This window comes from Mesoplodon bidens, assembly GCF_964165515.1.
Source record: "Mesoplodon bidens genome assembly, chromosome: 20".
In the NCBI taxonomy this organism is placed as follows: Eukaryota; Metazoa; Chordata; class Mammalia; order Artiodactyla; family Ziphiidae; genus Mesoplodon; species Mesoplodon bidens.
This window is the reverse complement of record NC_138181.1, coordinates 4,663,265-4,679,551: the sequence shown is the minus strand read 5'-3', so window position 1 is coordinate 4,679,551 and position 16,287 is coordinate 4,663,265.

The following is a 16,287-nucleotide window of genomic DNA, read 5'->3' as shown; positions in this document are numbered from 1 at the left end:
CTAACTACAACCCTACACCTTACCCTAACATGGAAACTAATCTTAATGCGTACACTAACACTAACCCATTCCCGCACACTTACTTTGACACTAAAACATTTCCGTACACTCACCTGTAACCTAAGCCTTATTCATTCGCTAACCCTAAACCTAGCCATAACACTGCACATAATGCCAACCCTACACATTGGGCTACCTCGTACCCTAATCCTAACCCGTACACTAACACTAATCCGTGCGTTAACACTTACCCTGACCCTAACGCTTTTCCATACCCACACCTAAACCCTAAAGCTTATCATTCACTTACCCTAACCCTAGGTCTAAACCTAACCCTAAACCCAACCCCAACCCTACACCTAACCCTAACATGTACCCTAATCCTAATCCTTAAACTAACACTAACCTGTGCCCTAACAAGAACCCTGACCCTAACTCGTTTCCATACGCTCACCTGTACTCTAATGTTACCTATTCGCTTACCCTAACACTAGCCCTAAACCTAAACCTAACCCCAACCCTACACCTTACCCTAACACATAACCTAATCATAACCAATACACTAACACAAACTCGTGCCCTAACACCTACCCTAACCCTACCCCTAACCCTAACCCTAACACTTACACTAACCCTAAACTTTACCATTTGTTAACCATAACCCTAACACCGAACCTAAACCTAACAACATCTCTACTCCTTACCCTAACACGTACCCTAATCTTAACCTGTACACTAACACTAACCCAATACCACACACGTACTCTGACAATAAATCATTTCCGCACGCTCAGCTGTAACCTAAACCTTACCCATTCGCTAAACCTTACCCTACCCCTAACACTAACCATAACGCCAACCCTACCAATTACCCTAAACCGTACCCTAGTCATAACCTGTAAACCCACACTAACCCCTGCCCTAACACGTACCCTGACCCAAACACTTTTCCGTAACCTCACATGTACCCTAAATCTTAGCGTTCACTAACCCTAACCCTAGCCCTAAACCTAGACCTAACCCCAACCGTACACATTACGCTAAACACTATGCTAATCCTAAGCCATGCACTAACACTGACATGTGTCCTAGCACATACACTAACACTAACACTTTTCTTAATCATCACCTGTACCCTAAACCTGACATTTCGCTAACCCTAACCCTAGCCCTAAAGCTAACCCTAACCACAACCCTACCCCTTACCCTAACCCGTTCCCTAATCCCAACCCATACACTAACACTAACCCATGCCCTAACACGTACCCTGACCCTAACACTTTTCCGTAACCTCACATGTACCCTAAACCTTACCGTTCGCTAACCCTAACCCTAGACCTAAACCTAGAACTAACCCCAACCGTACACCTTACGCTAAACACTATGCTAATCCCAACCCATACACTAACACTAACCCATGCCCTAACACGTACCCTGACCCTAACACTTTTCCGAATCCTCTCCTGTACCCTAAATCTTACCGTTCGCTAACCGTAACCCTAGACCTAAACCTAGAACTAACCCCAACCGTACACCTTACGCTAAACACTATGCTAATCCCAACCCATACACTAACACTAACCCATGCCCTAACACGTACCCTGACCCTAACACTTTTCCGAATCCTCTCCTGTACCCTAAATCTTACTGTTCGCTAACCCTAACCCTAGCCCTGAACATAACGCTAACATCAACCCTACAGCATACCCTAACCCCTACACTAAACTTAACCCTTACAAAAAAATTAACCCATGCCCTCACATGTACTTTGACACTAACACTTTTCCGTACCCTGCCATGTACCGTAAACCATACCTGTTTGCTAACTCTAACCTTAGCCCTAACCCTAACCATAACACCAACCCTACCCATTTCCCTAACCCGTACCCTAATCCTAACACATACACAAACACTAGTGCATGCCCTGACACGTACCCTACTCCTAACTCTCTACCATACTCTCTCCTGTATGCTAAATGTTACCATTCGCTAACCCTAACCCTAGCCCTGAAGCTAAATCTGACTACAACCCTACACCTTACTCTAACATGTACACTATTCTTAATGCGTACACTAACACTAACCCATTCCCCCACACTTACTTTCACACTAAAATATTTCCATACACTCACCTGTAACCTAAACCTTACTCATTCGCTAACCCTTAACCTAACCCTAACACTACACATAATGCCAACCCTACTCATTGGCCTACCCCGTACCCTAATCCTAACCCATACACTAACACTAATCCATGCCTTAACACTAACCCTGACCCTAACACTTTTCTATACCCACACCTGAACCCTAAACCTTACCATTCACTAACCCTAACCCTAGGTCAAACCTAACCCTAAACCCAACCCCAACCCTACACCTAACCCTAACATGTACCCTAATCCTAATCCTTAAACAAACACTAACCTGTGCCCTAACACGAACCCTGACCCTAACTCCTTTCCATACGCTCACCTGTACTCTAATGTTACCTATTCGCTTACCCTAACACTAGCCCAAAACCTAAACCTAACCCCAACCCTACACCTTACCCTAACACATAACCTAATCATAACCCATACACTAACACAAACTCGTGCCCTAACACCTACCCTAACCCTACCCATAACCCTAACCCTAACACTTACACTTACCCTAAACTTTACCATTTGTTAACCATAACCCTAACACTGAACCTAAACCTAACTACATCTCTACTCCTTACCCTAACACGTACCCTAATCTTAACCTGTACACTAACACTAACCCAATACCACACACGTACTCTGACAATAAAACATTTCCGCACGCTCAGCTGTAGACTAAACCTTACCCATTCACTAAACCTTACCCTACCCCTAACACTAACCATAACGCCAACCCTACCAATTATCCTAACCCGTACCCTAATCCTAACCTGTAAACCCACACTAACCCCTGCCCTAACACGTAAACTGACCCTAACACCTTTCCGTAACCTCACATGTACCCTAAACCTTACCATTCGCTAACCCTAACCCTAGCCTTAAACCTAGACCTAACCCCAACCGTACACCTTACGCTAAACACTATGCTAATCCTAAACCATACACTAACACTGACACGTGTCCTAGCACATACACTAACACTAACACTTTTCTTAATCATCACCTGTACCCTAAACCTGACATTTCCCTAACGCTAACCCTAGCCATAAAGCTAACCCTAACCACAACCCTACCCCTTACCCTAACCCGTACCCTAATCCCAACCCATACACTAACACTAACCCATGCCCTAACACGTACCCTGACCCTAACACTTTTCCGTAACCTCACATGTACCCTAAACCTTACCGTTTGCTAACCCTAACCCTAGCCCTAAACCTAGACCTAACCCCAACCGTACACCTTACGCTAAACAATATGCTAATCCCAACCCATACACTAACACTAACCCATACCCTAACACGTACCCTGACCCTAACACTTTTCCGAATCCTCTCCTGTACCCTAAATCTTACCATTCGCTAACCCTAACCCTAGCCCTGAACATATCGCTAACTTCAACCCTACAGCATACCCTAACCCCTACACTAAACTTAACCCATACAAAAAAATTAACCCATGCCCTCACATGTACTTTGACACTAACACGTTTCCGTACCCTGCCGTGTACCGTAAACCATACCTGTTTGCTAACTCTAACCTTAGCCCTAACCCTAACCATAACACCAACCTTACCCATTTCCCTAACCCGTACCCTAATCCTAACACATACACAAACACTAATCCATGCCCTGACACGTACCCTACTCCTAACTCTCTGCCATACACTCTCCTCTATGCTAAATGTTACCATTCGCTAACCCTAACCCTAGCCCTGAAGCTGAATCTGACTACAACCCTACACCTTACTCTAACATGTACACTATTCTTAATGCGTACACTAACACTAACCCATTCCCCCACACTTACTTTGACACTAAAATATTTCCATACACTCACCTGTAACCTAAACCTTACTCATTCGCTAACCCTAAACCTAACCCTAACACTACACATAATGCCAACCCTACCCATTGGCCTACACCGTACCCTAATCCTAACCCATACACTAACAGTAATCCATGCCTTAACACTTACCCTCAGCGTAACACTTTTCCATACCCACACCTAAACCCTAAAACTTATCATTCACTAACGCTAACCCTAGGTCTAAACCTAACCCTAAACCCAACACCAACCCTACACCTAACCCTAACATGTACCCTAATCCTAATCCTTAAACTAACACTAACCTGTGCCCTAAAACCAACCCTGACCTAACTCGTTTCCATACGCTCACCTGAACTCTAATGTTACCTATTCGCTTACCCTAACACTAGCCCTAAACCTAAACCTAACCACAAACCTACACCTTACCCTAAAGCATTCCCTAATCATAACCCAAACACTAACACTAACTCGTGCCCTAACACCTACCCTAACCCTCCGTCTAACCCGAACCCTAACACTAACACTATCACTAAACTTTACCTGTTGTTAACTATAACCCTAGCCCCAAACCTAAACCTAACTACAACCCTACTCCTTACCCTAACACGTACACTAATCTTAACCCGTACAGTAACACTAACCCAATACCGCACATGTACGTTGACAATAAAACATTTCCGTACGCTCAGTTGTAACCTAAACCTTACCCGTTCACTAAACTTAACCCTAGCCCTAACACTAAACATAACGCCAACCCTACCAATTACCCTAACCCGTACCCTAATCCTAACCTGTAAACCCACACTAAGCCCTGCCCTAACACGACCCTGACCCTAACACTTTTCCGTAACCTCACATGTACCCTAAATCTTACCGTTCACTAACCCTAACCCTAGCCCTAAACCTAGACCTAACCCCAACCGTACACATTACGCTAAACACTATGCTAATCCTAAGCCATGCACTAACACTGACATGTGTCCTAGCACATACACTAACACTAACACTTTTCTTAATCATCACCTGTACCCTAAACCTGACATTTCGCTAACCCTAACCCTAGCCCTAAAGCTAACCCTAACCACAACCCTACCCCTTACCCTAACCCGTTCCCTAATCCCAACCCATACACTAACACTAACCCATGCCCTAACACGTACCCTGACCCTAACACTTTTCCGTAACCTCACATGTACCCTAAACCTTACCGTTCGCTAACCCTAACCCTAGACCTAAACCTAGAACTAACCCCAACCGTACACCTTACGCTAAACACTATGCTAATCCCAACCCATACACTAACACTAACCCATGCCCTAACACGTACCCTGACCCTAACACTTTTCCGAATCCTCTCCTGTACCCTAAATCTTACCGTTCGCTAACCGTAACCCTAGACCTAAACCTAGAACTAACCCCAACCGTACACCTTACGCTAAACACTATGCTAATCCCAACCCATACACTAACACTAACCCATGCCCTAACACGTACCCTGACCCTAACACTTTTCCGAATCCTCTCCTGTACCCTAAATCTTACTGTTCGCTAACCCTAACCCTAGCCCTGAACATAACGCTAACATCAACCCTACAGCATACCCTAACCCCTACACTAAACTTAACCCTTACAAAAAAATTAACCCATGCCCTCACATGTACTTTGACACTAACACTTTTCCGTACCCTGCCATGTACCGTAAACCATACCTGTTTGCTAACTCTAACCTTAGCCCTAACCCTAACCATAACACCAACCCTACCCATTTCCCTAACCCGTACCCTAATCCTAACACATACACAAACACTAGTGCATGCCCTGACACGTACCCTACTCCTAACTCTCTACCATACTCTCTCCTGTATGCTAAATGTTACCATTCGCTAACCCTAACCCTAGCCCTGAAGCTAAATCTGACTACAACCCTACACCTTACTCTAACATGTACACTATTCTTAATGCGTACACTAACACTAACCCATTCCCCCACACTTACTTTCACACTAAAATATTTCCATACACTCACCTGTAACCTAAACCTTACTCATTCGCTAACCCTTAACCTAACCCTAACACTACACATAATGCCAACCCTACTCATTGGCCTACCCCGTACCCTAATCCTAACCCATACACTAACACTAATCCATGCCTTAACACTAACCCTGACCCTAACACTTTTCTATACCCACACCTGAACCCTAAACCTTACCATTCACTAACCCTAACCCTAGGTCAAACCTAACCCTAAACCCAACCCCAACCCTACACCTAACCCTAACATGTACCCTAATCCTAATCCTTAAACAAACACTAACCTGTGCCCTAACACGAACCCTGACCCTAACTCCTTTCCATACGCTCACCTGTACTCTAATGTTACCTATTCGCTTACCCTAACACTAGCCCAAAACCTAAACCTAACCCCAACCCTACACCTTACCCTAACACATAACCTAATCATAACCCATACACTAACACAAACTCGTGCCCTAACACCTACCCTAACCCTACCCATAACCCTAACCCTAACACTTACACTTACCCTAAACTTTACCATTTGTTAACCATAACCCTAACACTGAACCTAAACCTAACTACATCTCTACTCCTTACCCTAACACGTACCCTAATCTTAACCTGTACACTAACACTAACCCAATACCACACACGTACTCTGACAATAAAACATTTCCGCACGCTCAGCTGTAGACTAAACCTTACCCATTCACTAAACCTTACCCTACCCCTAACACTAACCATAACGCCAACCCTACCAATTATCCTAACCCGTACCCTAATCCTAACCTGTAAACCCACACTAACCCCTGCCCTAACACGTAAACTGACCCTAACACCTTTCCGTAACCTCACATGTACCCTAAACCTTACCATTCGCTAACCCTAACCCTAGCCTTAAACCTAGACCTAACCCCAACCGTACACCTTACGCTAAACACTATGCTAATCCTAAACCATACACTAACACTGACACGTGTCCTAGCACATACACTAACACTAACACTTTTCTTAATCATCACCTGTACCCTAAACCTGACATTTCCCTAACGCTAACCCTAGCCATAAAGCTAACCCTAACCACAACCCTACCCCTTACCCTAACCCGTACCCTAATCCCAACCCATACACTAACACTAACCCATGCCCTAACACGTACCCTGACCCTAACACTTTTCCGTAACCTCACATGTACCCTAAACCTTACCGTTTGCTAACCCTAACCCTAGCCCTAAACCTAGACCTAACCCCAACCGTACACCTTACGCTAAACAATATGCTAATCCCAACCCATACACTAACACTAACCCATACCCTAACACGTACCCTGACCCTAACACTTTTCCGAATCCTCTCCTGTACCCTAAATCTTACCATTCGCTAACCCTAACCCTAGCCCTGAACATATCGCTAACTTCAACCCTACAGCATACCCTAACCCCTACACTAAACTTAACCCATACAAAAAAATTAACCCATGCCCTCACATGTACTTTGACACTAACACGTTTCCGTACCCTGCCGTGTACCGTAAACCATACCTGTTTGCTAACTCTAACCTTAGCCCTAACCCTAACCATAACACCAACCTTACCCATTTCCCTAACCCGTACCCTAATCCTAACACATACACAAACACTAATCCATGCCCTGACACGTACCCTACTCCTAACTCTCTACCATACACTCTCCTCTATGCTAAATGTTACCATTCGCTAACCCTAACCCTAGCCCTGAAGCTGAATCTGACTACAACCCTACACCTTACTCTAACATGTACACTATTCTTAATGCGTACACTAACACTAACCCATTCCCCCACACTTACTTTGACACTAAAATATTTCCATACACTCACCTGTAACCTAAACCTTACTCATTCGCTAACCCTAAACCTAACCCTAACACTACACATAATGCCAACCCTACCCATTGGCCTACACCGTACCCTAATCCTAACCCATACACTAACAGTAATCCATGCCTTAACACTTACCCTCAGCGTAACACTTTTCCATACCCACACCTAAACCCTAAAACTTATCATTCACTAACGCTAACCCTAGGTCTAAACCTAACCCTAAACCCAACACCAACCCTACACCTAACCCTAACATGTACCCTAATCCTAATCCTTAAACTAACACTAACCTGTGCCCTAAAACCAACCCTGACCTAACTCGTTTCCATACGCTCACCTGAACTCTAATGTTACCTATTCGCTTACCCTAACACTAGCCCTAAACCTAAACCTAACCACAAACCTACACCTTACCCTAAAGCATTCCCTAATCATAACCCAAACACTAACACTAACTCGTGCCCTAACACCTACCCTAACCCTCCGTCTAACCCGAACCCTAACACTAACACTATCACTAACTTTACCTGTTGTTAACTATAACCCTAGCCCCAAACCTAAACCTAACTACAACCCTACTCCTTACCCTAACACGTACACTAATCTTAACCCGTACAGTAACACTAACCCAATACCGCACACGTACGTTGACAATAAAACATTTCCGTACGCTCAGTTGTAACCTAAACCTTACCCGTTCACTAAACTTAACCCTAGCCCTAACACTAAACATAACGCCAACCCTACCAATTACCCTAACCCGTACCCTAATCCTAACCTGTAAACCCACACTAAGCCCTGCCCTAACACGACCCTGACCCTAACACTTTTCCGTAACCTCACATGTACCCTAAACCTTACCGTTCGCTAACCCTAACCCTAGCCCTAAACCTAGACCAAACCCCAAACGTACACCTTACCCTAACCAGTATGCTAATCCTAAGACATACACGAAGACTGACACGTGTCCTAGCACATACACTAACACTAACAGTTTTCTGTATCATCACCTGTACCCTAAACCTGACATTTCGCTAACCCTAACCCTAGCCAGAAAGCTAACCCTAACCCCAACCCTACCCCTTACCCTAACCCCTACCCTACTCTCAACCCATACACTAACACTAACCCATGCTCTAACATGTACCCTGACCCTAACACTTTTCCGTATCCTCTCCTCTACCCTAAATCTTACCGTTTGCTAACCCTAACCCTAGCCCTAAACCTAGACCTAACCCCAACCGTACACCTTACGCTAAACAATATGCTAATCCCAACCCATACACTAACACTAACCCATGCCCTAACACGTACCCTGGCCCTGACACTTTTCCGAATCCCCTCCTGTACCCTAAATCTTACCGTTCGCTAACCCTAACCCTAGCCCTGAACATAACGCTAACACCATCCCTACAGCATACCCTAACCCCTACACTAAACTTAACCCGTACAAAAAAATTAACCCATGCCCTCACATATACTTTGACACTAACACGTTTCCGTACCCTGCCGTGTACCGTAAACCATACCCGTTGGCTAACTCTAACCCTAGCCCTAACCCTAACCATAACACCAACCCTACCCATTTCCCTAACCCGTACCCTAATCCTTACCCATACACAAACACTAATCCATGCCATGACACGTACCCTGTCCCTAACTCTTTACCCTACTCTCTCCTGTACCCAAAATCTTACCTTTCGCTAACCCTAACCCTACCCTTAAAGCTAAATCTAACTACAACCCTACACCTTACCCTAACATGGAAACTAATCTTAATGCGTACACTAACACTAACCCATTCCCGCACACTTACTTTGACACTAAAACATTTCCGTACACTCACCTGTAACCTAAGCCTTATTCATTCGCTAACCCTAAACCTAGCCATAACACTGCACATAATGCCAACCCTACACATTGGGCTACCTCGTACCCTAATCCTAACCCGTACACTAACACTAATCCGTGCGTTAACACTTACCCTGACCCTAACGCTTTTCCATACCCACACCTAAACCCTAAAGCTTATCATTCACTTACCCTAACCCTAGGTCTAAACCTAACCCTAAACCCAACCCCAACCCTACACCTAACCCTAACATGTACCCTAATCCTAATCCTTAAACTAACACTAACCTGTGCCCTAACAAGAACCCTGACCCTAACTCGTTTCCATACGCTCACCTGTACTCTAATGTTACCTATTCGCTTACCCTAACACTAGCCCTAAACCTAAACCTAACCCCAACCCTACACCTTACCCTAACACATAACCTAATCATAACCAATACACTAACACAAACTCGTGCCCTAACACCTACCCTAACCCTACCCCTAACCCTAACCCTAACACTTACACTAACCCTAAACTTTACCATTTGTTAACCATAACCCTAACACCGAACCTAAACCTAACAACATCTCTACTCCTTACCCTAACACGTACCCTAATCTTAACCTGTACACTAACACTAACCCAATACCACACACGTACTCTGACAATAAATCATTTCCGCACGCTCAGCTGTAACCTAAACCTTACCCATTCGCTAAACCTTACCCTACCCCTAACACTAACCATAACGCCAACCCTACCAATTACCCTAAACCGTACCCTAGTCATAACCTGTAAACCCACACTAACCCCTGCCCTAACACGTACCCTGACCCTAACACTTTTCCGTAACCTCACATGTACCCTAAATCTTACCGTTCACTAACCCTAACCCTAGCCCTAAACCTAGACCTAACCCCAACCGTACACATTACGCTAAACACTATGCTAATCCTAAGCCATGCACTAACACTGACACATGTCCTAGCACATACACTAACACTAACACTTTTCTTAATCATCACCTGTACCCTAAACCTGACATTTCGCTAACCCTAACCCTAGCCCTAAAGCTAACCCTAACCACAACCCTACCCCTTACCCTAACCCGTTCCCTAATCCCAACCCATACACTAACACTAACCCATGCCCTAACACGTACCCTGACCCTAACACTTTTCCGTAACCTCACATGTACCCTAAACCTTACCGTTCGCTAACCCTAACCCTAGACCTAAACCTAGAACTAACCCCAACCGTACACCTTACGCTAAACACTATGCTAATCCCAACCCATACACTAACACTAACCCATGCCCTAACACGTACCATGACCCTAACACTTTTCCGAATCCTCTCCTGTACCCTAAATCTTACCGTTCGCTAACCCTAACCCTAGACCTAAACCTAGAACTAACCCCAACCGTACACCTTACGCTAAACACTATGCTAATCCCAACCCATACACTAACACTAACCCATGCCCTAACACGTACCCTGACCCTAACACTTTTCCGAATCCTCTCCTGTACCCTAAATCTTACTGTTCGCTAACCCTAACCCTAGCCCTGAACATAACGCTAACATCAACCCTACAGCATACCCTAACCCCTACACTAAACTTAACCCTTACAAAAAAATTAACCCATGCCCTCACATGTACTTTGACACTAACACTTTTCCGTACCCTGCCATGTACCGTAAACCATACCTGTTTGCTAACTCTAACCTTAGCCCTAACCCTAACCATAACACCAACCCTACCCATTTCCCTAACCCGTACCCTAATCCTAACACATACACAAACACTAGTGCATGCCCTGACACGTACCCTACTCCTAACTCTCTACCATACTCTCTCCTGTATGCTAAATGTTACCATTCGCTAACCCTAACCCTAGCCCTGAAGCTAAATCTGACTACAACCCTACACCTTACTCTAACATGTACACTATTCTTAATGCGTACACTAACACTAACCCATTCCCCCACACTTACTTTCACACTAAAATATTTCCATACACTCACCTGTAACCTAAACCTTACTCATTCGCTAACCCTTAACCTAACCCTAACACTACACATAATGCCAACCCTACTCATTGGCCTACCCCGTACCCTAATCCTAACCCATACACTAACACTAATCCATGCCTTAACACTTACCCTCACTGTAACACTTTTCCATACCCACACCTAAACCCTAAAACTTATCATTCACTAACCCTAACCCTAGTTCTAAACCTAACCCTAAACCCAACCCCAACCCTACACCTAACCCTAACATGTACCCTAATCCTAATCCTTAAACTAACACTAACCTGTGCCCTAAAACCAACTCTGACCTAACTCGTTTCCATACGCTCACCTGAACTCTAATGTTACCTATTCGCTTACCCTAACACTATCCCTATCCCTAAACCTAACCCCAAACCTACACATTACCCTAACCCATACCCTAATCATAACCCAAACACTAACACTAACTCGTGCCCTAACACCTACCCTAACCCTCCGTCTAACCCGATCCCTAACACTAACACTATCACTAAACTTTACCTTTTGTTAACCATAAACCTAGCCCCAAACCTAAACCTAATTACAACCCTACTCCTTACCCTAACACGTACACTAATCTTAACCCGTACAGTAACACTAACCCAATACCGCACACGTACTTTGAAAATAAAACATTTCCGTACGCTCAGCTGTAATCTAAACCTTACCCGATCACTAAACTTAACCCTACCCCTAACACTAAACATAACGCCAACCCTACCAATTACCCTAACCCGTACCCTAATCCTAACCTGTAAACCCGCACTAACCCCTGCCCTAACACGACACTGACCCTAACACTTTTCCGTAACCTCACATGTACCCTAAACCTTACCATTCGCTAACCCTAACCCTAGCCCTAAACTCAGACCAAACCCCAACCGTACACCTTACCCTAACCAGTATGCTAATCCTAAGACAAGCACGAAGACTGACAATTGTCCTAGCACATACACTAACACTAACACTTTTCTGTATCATCACCTGTACCCTAAACCTGACATTTCGCTAACCCTAACCCTAGCCATAAAGCTAACCCTAAACCCAACCCTACCCCTTACCCTAACCCGTACCCTAATCCCAACCCGTACACTAACACTAACCCATGCCCTAACATGTACCATGATCCTAACACTTTTCCGTATCCTCTCCTGTACCCTAAATCTTACCGTTCGCTAACCCTAACCCTAGCCCTGAACATAACGCTAACACAAACCCTACGGCATACCCTAACCCCTACACTAAACTTAACCCTTACAAGAAAATTAACCCATGCCCTCACATGTACTTTGACACTAACACGTTTCCGTACCCTGCCGTGTACCGTAAACCATACCCGTTCGCTAAGTCTAACCCTAGCCCTAACCCTAACCATAACACCAACCCTACCCATTTCCCTAACCCGTACCCTAATCCTTACCCATACACAAACACTAATCCATGCCATGACACGTACCCTGACCCTAACTCTTTACCCTACTCTCTCCTGTACCCAAAATCTTACCTTTCGCTAACCCTAACCCTACCCTTAAAGCTAAATCTAACTACAACCCTACACCTTACCCTAACATGTAAACTAATCTTAATGCGTACACTAACACTAACCCATTCCCGCACACTTACTTTGACACTAAAACATTTCCGTACACTCACCTGTAACCTAAACCTTATTCATTCGCTAACCCTAAACCTAGCCATAACACTGCACATAATGCCAACCCTACCCATTGGGCTACCTCGTACCCTAATCCTAACCCGTACACTAACACTAATCCGTGCGTTAACACTTACGCTGACCCTAACGCTTTTCCATACCCACACCTAAACCCTAAACCTTATCATTCACTAAACCTAACCCTAGGTCTAAACGTAACCCTAAACGCAACCCAAACCCTACACCTAACCCTAACATGTACCCTAATCCTAATCCTTAAACTAACACTAACCTGTGCCCTAACACGAACCCTGACCCTAACTCGTTTCAATACGCTCACCTGTACTCTAATGTTACCTATTCGCTTACCCTAACACTAGCCCTAAACCTAAACCTAACCCCAACCCTACACCTTACCCTAACGCATAACCTAATCATAACCCATTCACTAACACAAACTCGTGCCCTAACACCTACCCTAACCCTACCCCTAACCCTAACCCTAACACTTACACTAACCCTAAACTTTACCATTTGTTAACCATAACCCTAACACCGAACCTAAACCTAACTACATCTCTACTCCTTACCCTAACACGTACCCTAATCTTAACCCGTACACTAACACTAACCCAATACCACACACGTACTCTGTGAATAAAACATTTCCGCACACTCAGCTGTAACCTAAACCTTACCCATTCACTAAACCTTACCCTACCTCTAACACTAACCATAACGCCAACCCTACCAATTACCCTAAACCGTACCAAATCCTAACCTGTAAACCCACACTAACCCCTGCTCTAACACGTACCCTGACCCTAACACTTTTCCGTAACCTCAGATGTACCCTAAACCTTACCGTTCGCTAACCCTAACCCTAGCCCTAAACCTAGACCAAACCCCAACCATAAACCTTAACCTAACCAGTATGCTAATCCTAAGACGTACACGAAGACTGACACGTGTCCTAGCACATACACTAACACGAACACTTTTCTGTATCATCACATGTACCCTAAACCTGACATTTCGCTAACCCTAACCCTAGCCATAAAGCTGACCCTAACCCCAACCCTACACCTTACCCTAACCCGTACCCTAATCCCAACCCATACACTAACCCTAACCCATGCCCTAACATGTACCCTGACCCTAACACTTTTCCGTATCCCCTCCTGTACGCTAAATCTTACCATTCGCTAACCCTAACCCAAGCCCTGAACATAACGCTAACACCAACCCTACAGCATACCCTAACCCCTACACTAAACTTAACCCGTACAAAATAATTAACCCATGCCCTCACATGTACTTTGACACTAACACGTTTCCGTACCCTGCCGTGTACCGTAAACCATACCCATTCGCTAACTCTAACCCTAACCGTAACACCAACCCTACCCATTTCCCTAACCCGTACCCTAATCCTTACCCATACACAAACACTAATCCATGCCATGACACGTACCCTGTCCCTAACTCTTTACCCTACTCTCTCCTGTACCGAAAATCTTACCTTTCGCTAACCATAACCCTACCCTTAACGCTAAACCTAACTACAACCCTACACCTTACCCTAACATGTAAACTAATCTTAATGCGTACACTAACACTAACCCATTCCCGCACACTTACTTTGACACTAAAACATTTCCGTACACTCACCTGTAACCTAAACCTTATTCATTCGCTAACCCTAAACCTAGCCATAACACAGCACATAATGCCAACCCTACCCATTGGGCTACCTCTTACCCTAATCCTAATCCGTACACTAACACTAATCCTTGCGTTAACACTTACCCTGACCCTAACACTTTTCTATACCCACACCTGAACCCTAAACCTTATCATTCACTAACCCTAACCCTAGGTCTAAACCTAACCTTAAACCCAACCGCAACCCTACACCTAACCCTAACATGTACCCTAATCCTAATCCTTAAACTAACACTAACCTGTGCCCTAACACGAACCCTGACCCTAACTCGTTTCCATACGCTCACCTGTACTCTAATGTTACCTATTCGCTTACCCTAACACTAGACCTAAACCTAAACCTAACCCCAACCCTACACATTACCCTAACGCATAACCAAATCATAACCCATACACTAACACAAACTCGTGCCCTAACACCAACCCTAACCCTACCCCTAACCCTTACCCTAACACTAACACTAACCCTAAACTTTACCATTTGTTAACCATAACACTAACACCGAACCTAAACCTAACTACATCTCTCTTCCTTACCCTAACACGTACCCTAATCTTAACCCGTACACTAACACTAACCCAATACCACACACGTACTCTGACAATAAAACATTTCCGCACGTTCAGCTGTAACCTAAACCTTACCCATTCACTAAACCTTACCCAACCCCTAACACTAACCATAGCGCGAACCCTACCAATTACCCTAAACTGTACCCTAATCCTAACCTGTAAACCCACACTAAACCCTGCCCTAACACGTACCCTGACCCTAACACTTTTCCGTAACCTCACATGTACGCTAAACCTTACCGTTCGCTAACCCTAACCCTAGCCCTAAACCTACACCAAACTCCCACCGTACACCTTACCCTAACTAGTATGCGCATCCTAAGCCATACACTAACACTGACACGTGTCCTAAGACGTACACTAACCCTAACACTTTTCTTTACCATCACCTGTACCCTAAAACTGGCATTTCGTTAACCCTAACCCTAGGTATAAAGCTAACCCTAACCCAAACCCTACCCCTTACCCTAACCCGTACCCTAATCCCAACCCATACACTAACACTAACCCATGCCCTAACATGTACCCTGACCCTAACACTTTTCCGTATCCTCTCCTGTACCCTAAATCTTACCGATCGGTAACC